Source organism: Marmota flaviventris, chromosome 4 (assembly GCF_047511675.1).
Source record: "Marmota flaviventris isolate mMarFla1 chromosome 4, mMarFla1.hap1, whole genome shotgun sequence".
Lineage (NCBI taxonomy): Eukaryota > Metazoa > Chordata > Mammalia > Rodentia > Sciuridae > Marmota > Marmota flaviventris.
In genome coordinates, this window is record NC_092501.1 from 120,683,795 (window position 1) to 120,705,946 (window position 22,152).

The window sequence follows — 22,152 nt, forward strand, 5'->3', positions numbered from 1 at the left end:
TTAAATGAGCTTAAATAAAATTTAACTGAGATAAAACTGAAGGAATTTCTAGGCATGGAATCATTGCATTATTTCAATATTAGTTTTCACTTATCTATTTAACCATTTTCAATTTTCTCGGTATCTGTCCAGGAAAAGATGTACAGAAAAATGTTCATGTATTATTTTTAGGTAGAAGAATTTAGGGCAATTTCTTGCTTTTTTACTTTGGACTTAATCGTGGTTTTTGAGAAGCAATGGATGCTATTCCTGCTGCCCCCAAATCCTTTCTTCCTTCTAGCCACACTCATGGTTAAACCATGTTTCCAAGCCTCTCTTATAGCTATATGTGACCACTTGACAAGTTTTTTTCAACAGAAGGCAAACAGAAGAAAGGTTCAACTCAACCTGGCATGATCCTTGATGACTATTTTTGTTCCTTCCTGCCTGATGACCAGAGGCAACTTAGGAAGTTTATATTATAGATGGCAGATGGCAGGCCACATGTCTGTGTGTGGGACAAAGCCACTCGACAGCTACAAACACTAACTTTGGTTGTGTTACATGGGAAAAGAATAAAGGTTGAATTATTTACACTATGTTATTATGTTTCCTTATAGAGCATCCTGTTCTTTTAGTAGAACAAATATAAGCATGCTTTAGTTTATGAGAAAAAAATAAATAGTAAGCCAGTATCTAAAAGTAGAATCAAACCAGCCTAAATATATATATCTATATTTTAATCAAGGAGAAACTCCAGAGTGCATAAGTCACAGATTCTGCTTGGTTTGGCAATAAAGTAAGAACAAATACAGTCACCATCATCCTGACTGACAAACTGAAGAGCAGTGTTCACAGGCTGAGAGGGTCAGTAGTAATAGTACTTAAACCATGCTCTCATGGATCATCTGCATTAAGTACACCTTTGAGACAGAACAGTTTTGTTTGAGTAATTTTTGGAAAAACCTAATTTTAATATTTTAGATTATATAAGACAAAATGCATCCTCTGAATTCAGAAGGACACTGATGTCATTACCCTACTATCCAACCAAACATTTCACTTCGTTCTAGGGAAGTCTGTTGCATCTAGACCAAAGCTGTCTTCTCTAAACACTCTTTCATAGCAATTTGAAAATTAGTTTTGACACAGTACCCTTTTTATATAGATGAACTCCTTTGTCCAGAACACAGTCCAGAAAACATCATAAATATACAACCAACTCATTGGTGTTTTGACATATAATAAGAGATTATGAGCCAGGTGTGGTGGCACACACCTGTAATTCCAGTGGCTCAGGAGGCTGAGAGTTCAAAGCCAGCCTCAACAAAGGCAAGGCATTAAGCAATTCTCTGAATAAAATACAAAATAGGGTTGGGAATGTGGCTCAGTGGTTAAGTACCCTTGGATTCAGTCCCCGGTCCCTCCCTATAAAAAAAAGAGAGAGAGAGAGATTATGAATCTATACTAGTGTAGGGCTATTGAAAGCTATAGCCATCACTTGGATCATTTGGGTACTCAACCTGGAAGCTAAATATTTATTGAAAAAAAATTATCTGAAAGCAGGAAGGGGCATCGAGAGACCATTTGGCCCAGGTTCTTCTGAGTTAGGTATCAAACATTTTTCTTAAACTTTTTAATTACACTGAAAGATGACAGGTTTCCAGTTTTTATTTATCACCACTGAGATAAATGGTTTACAAATAATCACTGAGGAGGGGAGCGTGGGAGGTTAAAATAAAAACTCTTGTTTAGTTCCCTTCACACATCTGCCCCTGGAAAATCTTTTTTGAACTCCAAAAATTATTTTTAATTTTATGAAAGAACGAATTGGAATATGAAAGGCATGAGAACACTAAATGTCTGGCTCACATCCTCTTGACAAATAAAAATCTTTCAACAATGTGTTTACAAGTTAGTAGCCAGACATAAACACTAATTTTTCAGTCCAGAGATATCCAATTTCCATTATAATGCATTTAAATTTCTGCAAACTGGAATGTTTTTAGAAACCATGCCAGTCAAAGATGTCTTAAACAATGTTGCATGATTCTTTTCCTAAGTTAGCTTAATACCAATTAGCTATTATTTCTAGTGAGTACTCAGCCCCCTCAAAGATAACCATTCCACTCTCTTTATTCTTGACTATCTTATTAATTTTGACATTTTTCCTTTTATACATTAAGGTAGCAATAGCAGCACTATCAAGTTCATCAAGTAGAGAAAGACACTTCCAACTTGAAATCTAATTAATTTTTCATGTTCATTATCTTTTAAAAGTGTTTCTTACAAAAGGACATTATCAGCTCTCTTTTTGTTGTAATTGATGTATTTCTTCCCCAACCTTTTAGGTTTTTTTCCTAATAGGTGAGGAAAGTCCTTTAATGCTTATACTTACAATTCTTGCCAATGACTTTTTAAAGGATAAGTATTAAATATGTCATTCAAGACGCATAATGAGTTACAAAAATCAGATTCATTAGAATAAGAAACTCATTAGAGAGTAAGTTTAAATAGTTTACAGAAGTACACTGAATTGTTAAGATGAAATGTACTAATGTGCATTACCATTACTTTTTTTAAATAATTTTTTTACTTGTAGTTGGACATAATACCTTTATTTTATTTTTTTATTTTTATTTGGTGCTGAGGATTGAACCCAGCACCTCGCATGTGCAAGGCAAGCACTTAACCGCTAAGCCACAACCCCAGCCCCACCATTAACTTTTTAAAGAAATCATAAAAATAAGAAAACTATTTTGGTGAAAAAATAACAAGTCACATATTGACTATTTTTCAACACTGGCTCCCAATTACATATCATAAACTAGCCTAAAGGAAAAAATAAACGTTAGAAGAAAAGGAATGAGTGTGTGTATGAGTGGGTATGTGTGCATATGTGTCTGTTCATTTGCGTTTTAAGGAAGAAAAGGAAAACAATCTGGATAGTTAAAGCTTCTTTATATACCTAAAGAACTAGCTGTGCATTGAAGATATATGAATAATAAATCTATATCTTGTATAAAATTCTAATCATCTTTAATGCTAGTATTTAACAATTTGAAGTGAGTGAAAGTTACCCTTTGGCACTGGAAAACAACTGCCTATGATATACTTTGTGAGTCTGCCTTCGGAATGTCTGAGACCATGAAGAGAGTCTGCATCCACTCCCAGCTGATCTACTCTGATGGACCAGAAAGCCAATAGTCACCAGTAATTCAAGGAGAGTCATCAATTGTCAATTAAAAGAAAATAGAAAGATGCTTTCCTAAATCCAGAGAAAAGTAGAGATAACCAGCTGAAATGAATTGAACTCCAACAATAGGGTTACCAGGTCCCTTAAAACTTTGCCTAGGTTTAAAGGAGAAAAGAAAAACAAACAAACAAAGTGGGGTTGGGGGAGCAAACACCAGAAGGCAACTTCTTTCAAACATGAACTCATGAAAGCATTTTTCTCTTTAGAGACATGGATTAATTTGAGTCCCAGAGAACTATTGATTCAGATCAATCCAGTTTGCCTAATAAGTCAAAAATGAAGAGACTGTCTCATACAAAGCTACTAAGACTTGCTAGTACTCAACTTTTCACACTCACTCTCTAATTAACTAGCTGTGGTGTGCAGGTACTAATCCTTCCTCCTATGGAATAGGTTGCCTCCAGTTGTCTCCTCACGATGGAAGGGAACTCTCCCATACTTGGGAATCAACAGAACATATGAGCACACTGAAACCATAGCTTTTGTGTAATGAGGGGCATTTTTCTCTGTGAAAATTTAGCTAGTTCATTAAGTAGGATCGAAACCATATACTCAGCTTCATTAGGCACACGTCTATTCAACTGAGCTATCCAGCCCAAAAAGATATTGAAATGCATGTATGGGCAGAACAATTCCGAGGATTCAAATAAACATATAACTTTGATTTAAAATATTAAAAAGAAGAAAACTTAAGGGAAGAAGAAAACATCTAACAATAAGAAAAAGTGAACCGGTCAAAAGGAAATTAGAAAATTTGAAATCTTTACCCGAATTAATCCAAGTCTCGTCACAGCAGGAGGACAAGGTTCAACAGTGTTCTGCAGAATTTCCATGGCAAAGCTCCTGATGGATGATCATAGTCCTATGCCCAAGAATTCACACTGAAAATAAAACAGCCACTCAGCAGCCATAATAACTTTTTAAAGCTGACTTAGAACATAATTTGAAGACTTTCTGAAATTATAGGGGTTTTTATGCATTTGTCCTACCTCTAGCTACTTATATCTCAATTCTTTTTCTCTATCTTATAAAAAAAAAGTAAGCAAAATTTAGAAAAAGAGGCTAAAAGGTGAGCTGTTTTACAGAAATGAATAAGCTAACATTCCCCTGGTCATGACTTCCTGTGCTATACAATTTGAGGAGAGAATAAAATGAGTCTCATCTTCAACAGATGAATCTTCAATTACATTCTGAATAAACCCAATCACGACACCATCATCTTCTCCATTTAGTCTTCAATTAGATATGCAGAGCTTAAATGATCACCTTTCCTTAGGAATATGCATACTCTCTCCCTGTAAGAAATACTATTTCCTGTCTACATTTTGTTGATACTTCCTTCAGGGGAGATCATTTCTGTGTCCTACAAAAGTGGTTCTGCTCGCATGATCATTATCATCATTAAGCATTTATGAAGCACTTTAGACTTATTTACTAGAACTCACAATGATCCTATAAGATAGGTTGGTATAATGGACTTCTTATAAATGAGAAAATGGAGGTTAAGTAACTTAGCCAAGGTCACATAGATAATTTGGATAGAAAGACTCAAAGTCCCTGACTTCCCGTTTAGTACCTCAATGAAAACTCTTAAGTGGCATAAAAAGTTATCTCTTCAAAACTATATACTTCCACTGCTCCTGGACATAAGTAACAAGAGATTTGATTTTTTTTGTGTGTGCTAATCCTGCAGCTGACAGCACTGTTTCTGTGGATCTGTGATGACAGGGCCAGAGTCTCCATAGTTCTCTTGGTCTTCCTTCTTGGTCTGAAAATTACAGGCAATCTATCTGTATTCAAGACAGTATGAAGGGAAGAAAGTATGTTACCAGCCCTGTAGAGCCCCATCAGAAAAGCAAAATCTTTTCTAGAAAATCTTCAGCTCAAATCTACTTATAAAACTTTATCAAGAAAGGTTGATAATTTGAACATTTAAGCTTCTATTGTCTGAAGTATAGAGGGTAACAACAAAGGAAATCAAGGCAATTGTGCAAGCCAACTAATGTTGTCTGCCACAGTTACTTGCAGAATTTTCTGTTGAATATTCATTTGCTGAGCATTCCTTGGTTACATTATATGCTAGCATTTTTACCAAAACAGCACCATTCAGATCCTAAATATTTGTTTAAAATTTTAGACTGAGATAAAACTAAGTTGAGAAAATTTTATCTCTATACTTAATTTTGTGAGAAGAGGAGAAGAGTACAATGATATCCACGTGTCAATTCTGGTGGATTAAATCCAAGGTCTAGTTTATTGTGTTCCCAGAAGGTATAGCTTGAAAATTGCTATTTTAGTATAAGTGAGTAGACATTTTCCAGCATCCATACCCTTCCTTTCTTTGTATTAATCCCTCACACATATATCTCCTTCTCTTCCTCTTCTCCTAGATTTCAGTGTTTGATTTGACACCAAGTTCTTTTGTGTATACCCTCTATACATTTAGCCCAAGGCTATATCACCCATATATATATGTGACAATTTTATTGAGATACAATTCATATTCCATACAATGCAAGCATTTTAAGCACCTAATTCAATGACTTTTTAGTATTGAATTACTAAAGTATCGGGCAACTTCAATCATTTATTTGACATCTGCACAACTTTATCTTTCTGGAACATGGACTACCTGATATGAGAGCATTTACCAATTATGAAGAGTTATAAAATAATTTTTTATTTATGTTTACCTTACATCCCCAAGGAGAGTGACTTCTCTTTTGTATCTATGTGGTGCAACAAACATTTCTTTGGCACTCAATATGTGTCAGTTAAATGATTTACACATATTATCTTAATGCTTGTAACTCATGGAACCAGTAAGAGGTAATTCAAATTCAGAGAGGTTAAGCAACTCACTCAAAGACACACATGGTAAGGTGATAAACACAGATGTAAATCCATGCAATCACTTTTAATCACTATGCTTTTAATTATTCTGCAATGGAACAAAAGAAGGAGGGGGAAAAGTAAAAAGGAAGGAAAAAATGAAGAGTTAGAGGAACGTAAGGAGGCAAACAGGTAAGTAGGGAGGCAGCACAGATGTGTATTTACCATAGATTAATAAAACTTAAGCTTCAGGGCTCCTCAATTGCTTAGGTCTTCCCAAGACCTTAAGAGGACCCAAGTTCAAGCAATCTATGATATATTTCAAAATGACTACAGAAGAAGAATATAAAATTCCTAACCCATAATATGATCACTGTTTGAAGAGATGAAAATTCTTATTACTCTGATTAGATTGTTATGCATCGTACACATGTATCACATGATCATAATGTACTCTGAAAAGATGAATGAATAACATGTCACCAAGAAAAGAGGCTCTCTAGCAATGATTTGTAATTATTAGAAAATTTCAGAAGCTATTGTAACTGCAATCAGTTAAGACCTGTCTCTCTTCACTCTGACTCCCTTCTCTTACATGTGTCCTCATTGGTAGTAGCATTGTGGTGGCTGTGGGTAATTTCACATCCACCCAAGATTAAGTCAAGTTTAGGATTTATTTGTTTGGACTTTGCAGAATATATTTAAATAATATGAAATCATTTGCATGTATAGTTGTTATATATACCATCCTCATATAGGAATGACTTTTAGGAAAATTCCTTCTGCCCTTTGTGTCAACTCCCCAGCCTCATTGTATAAAGGTCTCATATACCAGATAATGTCACCATATGAATGTGGCCTACAGTGCCTGGCTCAATAAAGAATTTTAATAGTGAGTGAGAAACAGATTGAAATGTATGGAGGCAGAGCTACTCTTTGAAAAAGTCTTCCAAGCATCAGATACATAAAATTGTAAGCAGAGAGTATGTTTAATACCTAGTCAAAATGTAAGTTCTCTCTTCTCAGGGATATTTTATTGAATGCAGACTACGCCATTACAAAGCATCTTATATATTTTTTTCTTTTAATGAGAATTGTACCAAATAAAATTTATCAGCATCCCTAAGTTTATAGGGAAAAACCTATAACAGTGCTATAAACTGTAAATATTTCTGTGAGTGGATCCACATGTTTTATGCATTCTACTGTGCCTTATCACGACACTGCCAATAACAAAAAGTATGGCAAAAAGAAATTTTCTAAACTGTTGATAAGATACAAATTTTCATCAATTGTGCTAGGGGAAAGGATGAATTTAGTTTTCCTCTAAACAAATGTAGAAAGTTACATGATTTTTTTTCCCATAAAGAGGCAGTTAAGGGACATGTAAGCAAAAATGTAAATAAAAACATTACCAAGGAATAAGTTAATAAAGAGATATGTTATTTTTCTAAATCAATGCTTGTGATTTTGCCCAATTTAAAAAATTGGAACTCGCTGACATTTCTCTTTTCATTTTAGATAAATATTAACTTAGTATTTATTTATTTATTTTGAATTCTTTTTCTTAAAGAGGTCCCATATATTGCCTAAGCTTTAGGATTCCTTATAATATGGTTCTGACCCTGAAAGAGGGAAGAACAAAAAATAACATTGAATCAGTACCTAAACATTTCCTTAAGCCATAAACAACACATTGTGTGACACACTACAGGTGTGGCCAGTGAGAATATCAATCACAGTGATGAGAAAGGTACCTTTTCCCCAGAATGGTCACTGTAGAAGCCTCTGATTTATTTAACAATTTAACTTTTAAAGATATTCAATATTTGTCAATCTACAACTTTTAGTGCAGAATCAAGCATACCAACCTTAGTGCAGTAATGGAAATGTGCAGAATAAGCAACAAAATTTTTAAACCAGCTAATGAAGAGTTCAACATCTGCAGCTAAGACGATAGAGACAGATCGTGAAAGCTTTCAGCAAGACAAAGTTGTCCTGGTGACTAGAAAAGAGAGCACTCTGTAAAGATAAGAAACAAAAAGATAAATGACAAGAAGGTGAGCAAGGAGTGGTCAAAAAGATTATAAAGGAATGACAGCCTAGCAGTGATGTGGCACAGCTCAGTTAAGCATTGCTTCTATGCACACTTCTTCTGTTGGAGGATTTATGGAGCTAGACAAAAGAATGGCAACGTTGCAGGGTAAATGGCCCGGTTGGACTAAGTTCATTGTCACTCCAGCTGGCACAAGATACAACTAGAAAAGAAGGGAGAAAGAAAAAGAACTGTGCTTTTATCAGAGGATGTTGGCTGAGTGGAGAAGAATGTTCATGAAGTGAATTTCCTGGCTCTAGCCCAGGGGCAACCAGTGATTTTCTAGAAGAAGGCAGAACAAAAGGAACCAAGGTATCTTGGAAGGACAGGCCAGCTGCCTTTTACTAGATATGCTCAAATAGAAAGAATGATAGTAAACACTGGCACCGAATGTGTGTGTGTGTCCCGGACCAGGTGTTAGGCTAAGCACTTTAAAAACATGTAATGCACACAATAATACTTTGAAGTAGGTGTATTATTGGAATTTCATAAGTTGAAAAAATGCAGATCTAGAAAAGGTTTTTAAAAAAATGCTCCTGGTCACAGAAATAGCAGTTGGTGGAATTTTAAGGTCGTCTTTGTGCCTACAGAATTCAGATTCTTTTAAACAAAACCAAATGGTCACCCTGTACTACATAACTTTGTACAATTGAAATAAGAATTTCTAAATGAAAAAAATTTCAAACTTTGTCACAGTATTGCTAAAAAAAAAATCCTCAACTCCTACATTAGAAGCAAATAACCTATATTTATGGTTTTGCTCACTTAAAGCTGCAGATAAGATGGCATTCCCACTCTCCATTTTCCTGTCTTTTAATTCACCCACGGACATCTGTGTCTACAGGGAAGGCATTTCACCGCCTCACTTCCTCAAGCAGAAAACATTGTAACAGTCTATTTTGAATCTCACTTCTTTCCTATTTCTTATTAGAAAGAAACATCCAGATCTTAATGCCAATCTCCTAGTTAGTGCTCCAGCCAAAACTAGACTCAGATTCCTGGCCCTGTTTTGTATCCCACCGCAGAGGGCAAGGACCTCAGGTTTCATTGATGAATACCCAATGGCTTTCAGCATTCTATAGGATCCATGTGTGGAGTGTTCATTACAGACAGCTGTTCTGCATGCAGACTGAAGATAACTGTGCTGTGGTTTAAATCTCTGTCTCTTGCCGGTTTAGTGCATTTATACACTTATAAAAAGATAGCTAAGGCACTAATTTCCATTAAGAACTAATAGCCCACAAAATTTCTTGTTTTAGCTTGAAACTGTGTTTGAGTTAGAAGCTATTAGATTTCTCTTCACTCTTGTATATCTTAAAATATCCAAAATTGAAATTATATTGTTTTTACCATACAATGTGTAGATTATTTAATTGAAACTGTGTTTGGGTCAGAAGACACTAGAGTTCTGTTTACCCTTCTGTAACTAAAAACACCCAAAGTTGGTATTAAATCATTTTTAGCATTCAATATATAGATTCTTATATTTATAAGCAGAAAACATTAACAAGTTTTAATTTTTAAAGAAATCTACCAATTCTGGCCATATTATAAACCCTCGAAGCAGAGAGTTCTCCAATGTTCTGGTGAGTTCTGACTTGATATTAAGGTCATTTCAAATGTATTTAAAACCTTGCTGAAAGGTAAGCCCTAACCCAGGTCTGACAGATAGCCATCCTAGGAACTAATGTTATTTTAAACATTAATAGCCTGTGGCTCATGTTCAGGGTATGAAGTACAAGGTTACACATCAGGACCAATGCAGAGAATTCATGTTCTGAGTGAAGGGCAGTGGCCCCTTGGCTGCTTTAGCAATCTGTGAGAAAGTGACTAGAACCATTTGGGGTGCTTGGATTTGGAATCATATATATCAAATATTGACCTTGAGCTTCTTCAGTATGCCACTTAATCTCTGCGGATTTCAGTTCCTTGACTGTCAAATGGGTGTACGTGATGCCTGCTTACATTGTTAGTTGAAAACTAAACACACTGTGTATAAAGAATAATGGCTCATCCTATAAGTCATCTCCTTTTAAATATCTGTCGGGCACTTCAAACCTAACACACCCCCAAAGTGAATGTATCAACTTCTCTTCTTCTACTACTACCCTTTCCCTATTCCAATAACTCATATCCAAATCACAGGAACCATTACTAACTCCCCCTTATCACTGAGTTTTTATATCTAATTGGACCTCAAAATGCGGTCAAACTGTCTCCCTAATATGTCTAGTCTCTGTCCCCTCTTCTCCTAGTTTGGGTCTTGCTGTGGTTTGGAAATGGTTGGAGTGTGTGTCCCAAAATGTTATGTTGCTGGAAGCTTGGTCCTTGTATGATGGTGTTCAGGTGGTGGAACCTTTAAAAAGTGGTTTATAAAAGAAAATAATTACATCATAGGGGCATGGTCCTTGGGAGGCATTAAGGGTGGTCTCTCAGGTGAGTTAGTGCTAAGGTGGTAAGGTTGTTATAAAGCCAGGACATCCCACACACTTGATCCTTTCTGCCTGTGACTATTTCTCCTTTACCTTTTCTACCATGTTGTGGCATAGCCAGGGAGGTTTTCATTCAAGGATGAACAGATAGATCTCCCAATTGTGGACTTTCAACCTCCAAAACAATGAGTTAAATAAACTTTTTCTTTATAAAGTTACTAGTCCCAGGTTTTTTGTTAAAACAACATAAAATGACTAATACGGGACTTCATACTTTCTTAACTGAGTTACAGTAAGAATGACTAATCTTTCTACTTTCTGAATTTTCCCCTTGAAGTTCATTCTCCCTTCTACTGGTAGGGTGTTATTTCTAGGTTGAAAATCTGATACTGCTACTCTCCTACATAATCTCCAACACTCTCATGACTCCAGCACCAAGTCTAGGCTCCCAAGACAGAATAAGGCCTTTGATGGCCTTGTGTACATGACTGTGGTTTTCTCTTTCCTTCTAACACTCCTCACTCTATACAGATCAGCAATATTGGACCCCTTGCAGATCCTTACCTGTACTCCCTACTCAGAACAACCCTACCCTAGTTCTCTTCTTCACGTAGGTCAGTGCCACTTCATCTAGAGCAGTCCACAGCAGTATGGAAAGAAATGCAAATGCACATTCCCCTTCCCTCATAGACAAATTAGATTGTAACATATTTTAATGTGTTCTATGTGTAATTCTGGCACATGCTATAGTTTGAAAAACACTGGCCTAAGTGATTTATTTATCATTTAAAATCCAAACCTGACCCCACCTCCTCCAAAAAGCCCTCTCTGAGGTCCATAGCATGAGTTAGGTAAATGCAATGCCTTCTTATGAAATCCCACCACATCCTATTCATTATGCTTAATATGTCAGGGACAATATGTATTCAGTTACTTATTTTCTTCTATGAATTGTGAATTTCTTCAGGGCAAAGTATATATCTCAGTTAACTTTGATTCCCCAACACCTAGTATCTCAAACTTTTAATACTAGTAAGTAATACTTGTATGGTGCTTATTTTGTGACTCTTTCTCTTCTAGCTCTTTCCATACATGAATTCATTTTATTATTACAATAACCCTAGAAGATAGATACTATTATTATCAAGTCCATTTTGCAGATGAGAAAACTAAAACAAGATAGAACAAATAAATTTTATTCAAAATAATCCAGTGAATCAATGTCAGAACTAGGATTCAAAGTCAGACAGGGCCAATTCTGGAGTTCCCAGTCCTTGTTCTCAACCACTATAAGACACTGCCTCTGCAGAATTGCAAATGAATAAGTACTTGAATTGTCTGGCACATGATTGCTCAGTAAATGGAGCAACCATTCTCATTATCATCACCGTCAGACTCCCACAAAAGAAATTACTTGCCTAAATCTCTGCAATAAACTCTTCTCACTCCTGCCTCCTCTTTGGCTCAAACACTCTCCTTGTAGTTCTCATATCAAGATACAGCAGGGTCTCATCTGATGCCAAGGGCTTCCTGGGGGAAAATGTAGCATCATATCCATCTCTTGGCCCCCTTTTCTCACTTCTTAAAAGATATGGAATCTCATAGAGCCTAGGGTCTGCCACTTCCAATCACATCCTAGTCTAAAACTTCACCAATAGAGTTATTTCCTTAGAATGTCCCCAGAGAGGCAATGTAAGAAAATGATGAAAACTTCCAATTCCATTTAAAGTCATCAAAGTCAATCATCCAAAGAGTATTGACAGCACTCTCACTCCATCCTAATGTGCAAATATAACATTATGAGATAGCAGGAATATTTCAAATACTTACTGGTATATTGTCCCTTCTTGGTAATTGCTTTAGATTGAATTGTGTATATACCTCTGAAAAAGTTTGTACACTGAAGTCCTTACTTCTAGAACCTCAGAATGTGGCCTTTCTTGGAGATTGGGCCTTTACAGGGGTAATCAAGTTAAAATTAAAGCCTGAATTAGACCCACAGTCAGTATAGATAGGTAAATCGAGTCAGGCCAATTTTGAGTGAGTGGACAAGTTGAAGACTGTGCCCTGAGGGATTGAAATGTTAATTCCTTCAGAGCCCTTCCTCCACTCTTATCAAGAACCTGCCCCTGCTCCAACCTGTTGCCAAGGTAACCTGTCCCAGGAATTGCCCCTTCCTACAGGGAGCTATAAGGTTGTTAATGTGTCCTTGGCTACTCCATCCTGCCCTTCCCCCTTCAGCCCACCTGTTTCCCACTTTTGGGCCATCCCACCGAGCATTCCTGAACATTCCTGGGCCTAGTCACATACACAAGAAAGAGAAAGATAAGGGGGGAAAAGGCAGGAGAATAAAGGAAGCCTAGGACACATAAAAAAGGCAGAACACCTCGCTTCTTGGGATACCAGGATAGCAGCCATGTCCCCCTTCTTCATCCCAGGAGAAGTCTATGCTTATTATATTTATTTAAAAAGTCTACTCCTTTTTATTTTTTTTTATTTTTATTGTTGGTTGTTCCAAACATTACATAGTTCTTGATATATCATATTTCACATTTTGATTCAAGTGGATTATGAACTCCCATTTTTACCCCATATACGGATTGCAGAATCACATCGGTTACACATCCACTGATTTACATATTGCCATACTAGTGTCTGTTGTATTCTGCTGCCTTTCCTATCCTCCACTGTCCCCCCTCCCCTCCCCTCCCCTCCCCTCCCCTCTTCTCTCTCTACCCCATCTACTGTAATTCATTTCTCCCCCTTGTTTTTATTTTTTTTCCCTTTCCCCTCACTTCCTCTTGTATGTAATTTTGTATAACCCTGAGGGTCTCCTTCCATTTCCATGCAATTTCCCTTCTCTCTCCCTTTCCCTCCCACCTCTCATCCCTGTTTAATGTTAATCTTCTTCTCATGCTCTTCCTCCCTACTCTGTTCTTAGTTACTCTCCTTATATCAAAGAAGACATTTGGCATTTGTTTTTTAGGGATTGGCTAGCTTCACTTAGCATAATCTGCTCTAATGCCATCCATTTCCCTGCAAATTCTATGATTTTGTCATTTTTTAATGCAGAGTAATACTCCATTGTGTATAAATGCCACATTTTTTTTATGCATTCGTCTATTGAAGGGCATCTAGGTTGGTTCCACAGTCTTGCTATTGTGAATTGTGCTGCTATGAACATCGATGTAGCAGTGTCCCTGTAGTGTGCTCTTTTTAGGTCTTTAGGGAATAGACCAAGAAGGGGAATAGCTGGGTCAAATGGTGGTTCCATTCCCAGCTTTCCAAGAAATCTCCATACTGCTTTCCAAATTGGCCGCACCAATTTGCAGTCCCACCAGCAATGTACAAGTGTACCCTTTTCCCCATATCCTTGCCAGCACTTGTTGTTGTTTTGACTTCATAATGGCTGCCAATCTTACTGGAGTGAGATGGTATCTTAGGGTGGTTTTGATTTGCATTTTTCTGACTGCTAGAGATGGTGAGCATTTTTTCATGTACTTGTTGATTGATTGTATGTCCTCCTCTGAGAAGCGTCTGTTCAGGTCCTTGGCCCATTTGTTGATTGGGTTATTTGTTATCTTATTGTTTAATTTTTTGAGTTCTTTGTATACTCTGGATATTAGGGCTCTCTCTGAAGTGTGAGGAGTAAAGATTTGTTCCCAGGATGTAGGCTCCCTATTTAACTCTCTTATTGTTTCTTTTGCTGAGAAAAAAAAAAAAACTTTTTAGTTTGAGTAAGTTCCATTTGTAGATTCTAGTTATTAACTCTTTTGCTATGGGTGTCCTATTGAGGAATTTGGAGCCCGACCCCACAGTATGTAGATCGTAGCCAACTTTTTCTTCTATCAGACGCCATGTCTCTGATTTGATATCAAGCTCCTTGATATATTTTAAGTTAACTTTCGTGCATGGCGAGAGAAAGGGATTCAGTTTCATTTTGTTGCATATGGATTTCCAGTTTTCCCAGCACCATTTGTTGAAGATGCTATCCTTCCTCCATTGCATGCTTTTAGCCCCTTTATCAAATATAAGATAGTTGTAATATTGTGGATTGGTTTCTGTGTCCTCTATTCTGTACCATTGGTCCACCCATTTGGTACCAGTACCATGCTGTTTTTGTTACTATTGCTCTGTAGTATAGTTTGAAGTCTGGTATCGCTATACCGCCTGATTCACACTTCCTGCTTAGAGTTATTTTTGCTATTCTGTGTCTTTTATTTTTCCATATGAATTTCATGATTGCTTTATCTATTTCTACAAGAAATGCCATTGGGATTTTGATTGGCATTGCATTAAACCTATAGAGAACTTTTGGTAATATCGCCATTTTGATGATGTTAGTTCTGCCTATCCATGAACAGGGTATATTTTTCCATCTTCTAAGATCTTCTATTTCTCTCTTTAGGGTTCTGTAGTTTTCATTGTATAAGTCTTTCACCTCTTTTGTTAGGTTGATTCCCAAGTATTTTTTTTTTTTGAGGATATTGTGAATTGAGTGGTTGTCCTCATTTCCATTTCAGAGGATTTGTTGCTGTTATACAGGAATGCCTTTGATTTATGCGTGTTGATTTTATATCCTGCCACTTTGCTGAATTCATTTATTAGCTCTAATAGTTTCCTTGTAGACCCTTTGGGGTCTGATATGTATAGAATCATGTCATCTACAAATAGTGATAATTTAAGTTCTTCTTTTCCTATTTTTATGCCTTTAATTTCTTTCGTCTGTCTAATTGCTCTGGCCAGTGTTTCGAGAACTATGTGAACAGAAGTGGTGAGAGAGGGCATCCCTGTCTTGTTCCAGATTTTAGAGGGAATGCCTTCAATTTTCTCTGTTCAGAATGATGCTAGCCTGAGGCTTAGCATAGATAGCTTTTACAATATTGATGTATGTTTCTGTTATCCCTAGTTTTTCTAGAGTTTTGAACATAAAGGGATGCTGTATTTTGTCGAATGATTTTTCTGCATCTATCAAGATGATCATATGGTTCTTATCTTTAAGTCTATTGATGTGGTGAATAACATTTATTGATTTCCATATATTGAACCAGCCTTGCATCCCAGGGATGAATCCTACTTGATCATGGTGCACAATTTTTTTGATATGTTTTTGTATCCGATTCGCCAGAATTTTATTGAGGATTTTTGCATCTAGATTCATTAGAGATATTGGTCTGTAGTTTTCTTTCTTTGAAGTATCTTTGTCTGGTTTAGGAATCAGGGTGATGTTGGCCTCGTAGAATGAATTTGGAAGTTCTCCCTCTTTTTCTATTTCCTGGAATAGCTTGAAAAGTATTGGTATTAGTTCTTCTTTAAAGGTTTTGTAAAACTCTGCTGTATACCCATCCGGTCCTGGGATTTTCTTAGTTGGTAGTCTTTTGATGGCTTCTTTTATTTCCACAATTGATATTGGTCTGTTTAGGTTGTCTATATCCTCCTGACTCAATCTGGGTAGATCATATGACTTAAGAAATTTATCGATGCCTTCACTATCTTCTATTTTATTGGAGTATAAGGATTCAAAATAATTTCTAATTATCTTCTGTATTTCTGAAGTGTCTGTTGTGATATTGCCTTTTTCATCCCGTATGCTAGTAATTTGAGTTCTCTCTCTTCTTCTCTTCGTTAGCATGGCTAAGGGTCTGTCGATCTTATTTATTTTTTCAATGAACCAACTTTTAGTTTTGTCAATTTTTTCAATTGTTTCTTTTGTTTCGATTTCATTAATTACAGCTCTGTTTTTAAATATTTCTTGCCTTCTACTTCTTTTGCTGTTGTTTTTGCTCTTCTTTTTCTAGGATTTTGAGATGAAATGTGAGATCATTTATTTGTTGGTTTTTCCTTTTTATAAGGAATGAACTCCAGGCAATGAATTTACCTCTTAGAACTGCTTTCATTGTGTCCCATAGATTCCAATATGTTGTGTCTGTGTTTTCATTTATCTCTAAGAATTTTTAAATTTCCTCCTTGATGTCTTCTATAACCCATTGATCATTCAGTAACCTATTGTTCATTCTCCAAGTGATGCATGATTTTTCCTTCCTTCTTTTATCGTTGATTTCCAGTTTCATTCCATTATGATCAGATAAGATGCATGGTATTATCTCTACTCCTTTATAATGTCTAAGAGTTGCCCTGTGACATAATATATGATCTATTTTTGAGAAGGATCTATGTGCTGCTGAGAAAAAAGTGTAACTGCTTGATGTTGGGTGGTATATTCTATATATGTCAATTAAGTCTAGGTTATTAATTGTATTATTGAGTTCTATAGTTTCTTTATTCAACTTTTGTTTGGAAGATCTGTCCAGTGGTGAGAGAGGTGTGTTGAAGTCTCCCATGATTATTGTATGGTGGTCTATTAGACTCTTGAACTTGAGAAGAGTTTGTTTGATGAACATAGCTGCACCATTGTTTGGAGCGTATATATTTATGAGTGTTATGTCTTGTTGGTGTATGGTTTCCTTGAGCAGTATGTAGTGTCCCTCTTTATCCCTTTTGATTAACTTTGGCTTGAAATCTATTTTATTTGATATGTGTATGGACACTCCTGCTTGTTTCCGAAGTCCATATGAGTGATATGATTTTCCCCAACCTTTCACCTTCAGTCTATGTATGTCTTTTCCTATCAAATGCGTCTCCTGTAGGCAGCATATTGTTGGATCTTTTTTTTTTTTTTTTGATCCACTCTACTAGCCTGTGTCTCTTAATTGGTGAGTTTAAGCCATTAACATTTAGGGTTATTATTGAGATATGGATTGTTCTTCCAGCCATATTTGTTTATTTATGTTATTTAACATGGTTAGTTTTTCCTCTTTGATTATTTTTTCCCTTTACTGTACTACCTCCCACTGTTGGTTTTCATTGTTATTTTCCATTTCCTCTTCCTGTAATGTTTTGGCGAGGATGTTTTGAAGAGATGGTTTTCTAGCTGCAAATTCTTTTAGCTTTTGTTTATCGTGGATGGTTTTAATTTCATCTTCCATCCTGAAGCTTAATTTTGCTGGATACACAATTCTTGGTTGGAACCCATTTTCTTTCAGTGTTTGAAATATGTTATTCCAGGATCTTCTAGCTTTCAGAGTCTGTGTTGAAAGATCAGCTGTTATCCTGATTGGTTTAACCCTAAATGTAATCTGCTTCCTTTCTCTTGAAGCTTTTAAAATTCTCTCCTTATTCTGTATGTTGGACATCTTCATTATAATGTGTCTAGGTGTGGATCTCTTAATATTTTGCACGTTCGGCGTCCTGTAGGCTTCTAGGATTTGGGATTCTTTGTCATTCTTCAAGTCTGGGAAGTTTTCTCGTATTATTTTGTTGAACAGATTGCTCATTCCTTTGGTTTGGACCTCTATACCTTCCTGTATCCCAATGACTCCTAAGTTTGGTCTCTTTATGTTATCCCATATTTCTTGGATGTTCTGCTCATGGTTTCTTAAGAGTCTCACTGAGCTGTCTATGTTCTTTTCAAGTTGAAATACTTGTCTTCATTGTCTTTTGTTCTATCTTCTAAGTGTTCTACTCTTCTGGTAGTATTCTCATTTGAGTTTTTACGTTGGTTTATCGCTTCGTGCATTTCTAGGATTTCCGTTTGTTTGTTTTTTATAACCTCTATCTCCCTGTATAGTTGATCTTTTGCTTCTTGGATTTGTTTATGTACTTCATTGTTGAAGTGTTCTTTCATTGTCTGATTTTGCTGTCTAATGTCTTCCTTGAGACTCCAGATCATCTGAAGCATGTAAATCCTGAATTCTTTATCTGACATTCCATCTGCTGCAGCTATTACCTCTTCTAAGGTTGAGTTGACCTGCATTGCTTGTGGTCCTTTCTTTCCTTGTCTTTTCATACTGCTCGCGTTTCTTTCTGCTTGGTGAACTGTTGTGTTATTGAATTTTTCCCCCTATATATTTATATTGCTCTTGTATAGTTGCAAAGTCTCCCTTGCAGGGGCGGGCGGCGGCTGTGGTCCTCCTCCAATTGGGGTGATCTGTCTATCACGCCGGCAGGCCGCTGGGCCCCTTCTCCAGGTGGCGTGGTCTGCCTTCCTTGCAGGCGCGGGCGGCGGCTGTGCCCCTCCTCCAATTGGGGTGATATTTCAACTAGGCTGGCAGGCCACTGGGCCCCTTCTCTGAGATGCGCAGTCTGCCTACCTTGCAGGCGCCAGCTGGGCCCTTCCTCCAATTGGGGTGATGTGTCTACCATGCCTGCGGGCCGCTGAGCCTGTTCTCCCAGTTGGTCGCAGGGTTGTCTACCTTGCAGGCACGGGCGGCAGCTCTGCCCCTCCTCCAATTGAGGTGATGTGTCTTCCACGCCGGCAGGCCGCTGGGCCTGTTCTGCCAGTGGGTCGCAGGTCTGCCTACCTTGCAGGCATGGGCAGCGGGCCGCGGCTCTGCTCTGCCCCTCCTCCAATTGGGGTGACATGTCTACCATGCCGGCAGGCTGCCGGGCCTGTACTGTTTTAAATAAAACTTGCTTTACATGCTTGCCTCAGCATGCTTCTCTAATGTTCAAACTTCAACATTTGAGGGAACAGAACTCATCACTGATAACTGAGTGGTAACAAAATGAGGTCACTAAAGTGTACCCTAATGCACTTTGACCTGTGTTCTTATAAGAAAAAGAAATTTGAACATAGCCACATGGAAAGGGAAGACAATGTAAAATACAGGAAAAGATGGCCATCTAAAGGATATAAAGAACAGCCTAGGACAAATTCTCCCTCACAACCCTCAGAAGGACCCAACCCTACCAACACCTTGATTTCAGACTTCTGACCACCAGAACTATAAGACAATAAAATTCTATTGTAAAATCTATTCAGTTAGTGACACAATTGTTCTTCTTATCCTTATCCTTATTCACTTTTTATGATTTCAGTTACTAGCAGTCAACTATGATCCCAAAATATTAAAAAATTGAATAATTTGTGTTAAGGTACACACCATCCTGAGCAGTGTGATAAAACCTTGCACCATTCCAAGCCGTCCCACCAAAGACTTGAATCATCCTTTTGTCCAGTGTATCCATGCTGTATATACTACCTGCCCACTAGTCAGATTGACAGTTGTGGTATCACAGTGCCATGTTTGATAACCATTATTTTACTCGATAATGACCTCCAAGGCACAAAAGTAGTGATTCAAAGGAGCCACTGGGGCATAAAAGATGAAAGGGCAGATTTACTCTGGTACTATTTGGCAATGTTGCAGGATATAAAGTTATGTAGAATTTGGTACTCTGCAGTCTCCGACATCCTCTAGAGGTCTTGGAACATATCACCATGAATAATAGGGTGCTACTGTATTTAGTTATAAGAGTCCAGGCAAACTAAAACAGGAAGCCAGATTTCTTCCCTATGGCTCTTTCACCATTCCTATAGTAAGTGAAAGGATAGAGGAGGACCTTCCAAGGAAAGAGAGAAGAGACTGAAAGGGAGCCATGAGCCCATCCAAAAGTCAAGGGAAAGAGCTGAGTTGGGGGACAGATGGGGGAGAAAAGAAGAAATAAGAAAGAAGAATCAGGAATATCTTCATTTTCTATCATCCTTAATTTTAGAGTTGAACTTCTGAGGAGTCTAATAGAATGATCCCTTATAGGTGTTGCTCTTCAATTCTCTGTAAGTTTTCAAGTTTCCTTAAGGAAGCCTTGGGTTGCTCAGAGCAACATGTCTTCTGGGATGGGGGTAGAAGTGGGAATGGCTGGGAGGGGGATAGTACCCCTGATTCCTCACAACCCAGGAATACAGAAACACACATGATCCAGCAGGGAATAATAGACTGTGGGGAAAGTCATGGACTAAGAGATACCTGGGCAAGGACAGAGGCCACAGGGTAGAGTCAGAGGAACAATGATCAGAATCGATCATGTCCTTGATTCCAACAGATACTGCCAACACAACCCAAAGCACAGGAGGGGCAGTCACACATCAGTGGACAGCGTCTTGCTTTCTCAATGATCAGATGGAATGAGGTGTCTCAGAGTACGCAGGCAGGCAAAATACCAGAAGACAGTAAGTCAAACAATGGTCCCGCCCCTCTCCCTTGTGAACACTCAAGCATCTCCTTGCACTAAAATGGCACCTTTTGAGGAAAAGTCCTTTGATGGGAGAAACATACAAGCACCTCAACTTTGAATGTGCTATGGTTACTACAACTTAAATTCCACTGTATATCAGATGGGACTGGAAAATAGAAATTTTTACAAAGCTATTACTAAGAAGGAGGCTCCCAGGTAAAGCAAATTTGGTTATTGTTACTAAATTGTACTGAGTAAAAACCCTAAAACAACTTTTCATTCATTCATTTGATGTAGCGCTACAGTGTGCAAGAAGGTGCCACTCCGGGTTCTACAGAGATTGACAGATGCCTCATAAAGGAGATCTGCAAGGCCTGCCACCCCCCAGTTGTTACTGTTCATGGGGAACCTGAGGCAAAATTTCCCACTGTACAGTGACAACGATCATCATCTAATTTGCCCTTCTGGTGTACGTATACAGCTATTCAGAGGGCCAAATCCTTACAAAAATTTGATAAAATGAACTGGAAAGAGAAATATTACATACTTGGGGCCAAGGGTGAGCAGGGTAGGGTAAGTCATACATGAGATAATCTCTACTTTTGGAACCAATGAAGTTTGTGGTTTACAACCCTGTTTTAGCTCCCTGTGCAGCCATCCCACATCTCCTAATCTGTATTCAGGTAGTGATTTTGAGTATTATGTAGCTTGAAAACTTGAAGTGAATTTTCTGGGTGGTTAATAAGCTATCTGTACAAGTATTAATGAACAGTGACCTTGCACTGAAACAAACGCTCCCTAAGTGTTTGTCTCTTCATTGCTTTCTCTAATACCGTAGCATCTCGCCTCCTTACTTTGCTGGCTGATTACTGTGTGCTGAGATTTCTGCCTTACAAAGTCAGACATGCTAAGTGGGTACACATACCCACGCCCCCTTCCAAAGCTACACCTGAAGCATGTTACCAAACTACTGAGTTGTTTTCTTTAACTTCCTTCACTGTCCAATATGTACTCATACAGTGTGGAATATTTTTAATAGATATGGGGATTTTTAAATAGATCAATCTAATTGTTTTATTGAGAGGTCAATATGTGCTATGTGCTATCCTAAATGTCAATAAGATGAGAAATGATGGATAATATAGTCCCTATCCTTAAAAATTATTTACAGAAAATTCTGAGTATTTTACATCTAAAAGAGATTGATATTTAATAAAAACATTTAGAATGGGATATATATATATATATATATATATATATATATATATATATATATATAGATTACCATGCATTTTTAACAATTGATTCCTACAGCCAACCTTTCCATTAATTAATAAAATGAACTCCATTTTGCAGATGAAGCAAATCACCTAACATCATGTTGCTGTTGAAGTGTGATGAACCTCTATTCAACACAGGATAATCTAACCAGATCCAAAGGAACACTATTTCACATACATTTCTATTTTTTAAAACACTACAATCAAAAAAACTCTGTAATGTAGTGTAACATAGTCCTGAGCCAGCCAGTTATCAAAATGGTC

At 37.2% G+C, this 22,152-nt stretch overlaps 1 long non-coding RNA gene across 1 annotated transcript in view; it reads left to right on the forward strand.

Moving 5' to 3' along the window:
• LOC139705379 (uncharacterized) overlaps positions 1 to 22,152 on the forward strand; it is a 127,775-nt gene that overhangs the window by 61,322 nt on the left and 44,301 nt on the right. The gene's annotated exons all lie outside the window — the stretch shown is intronic.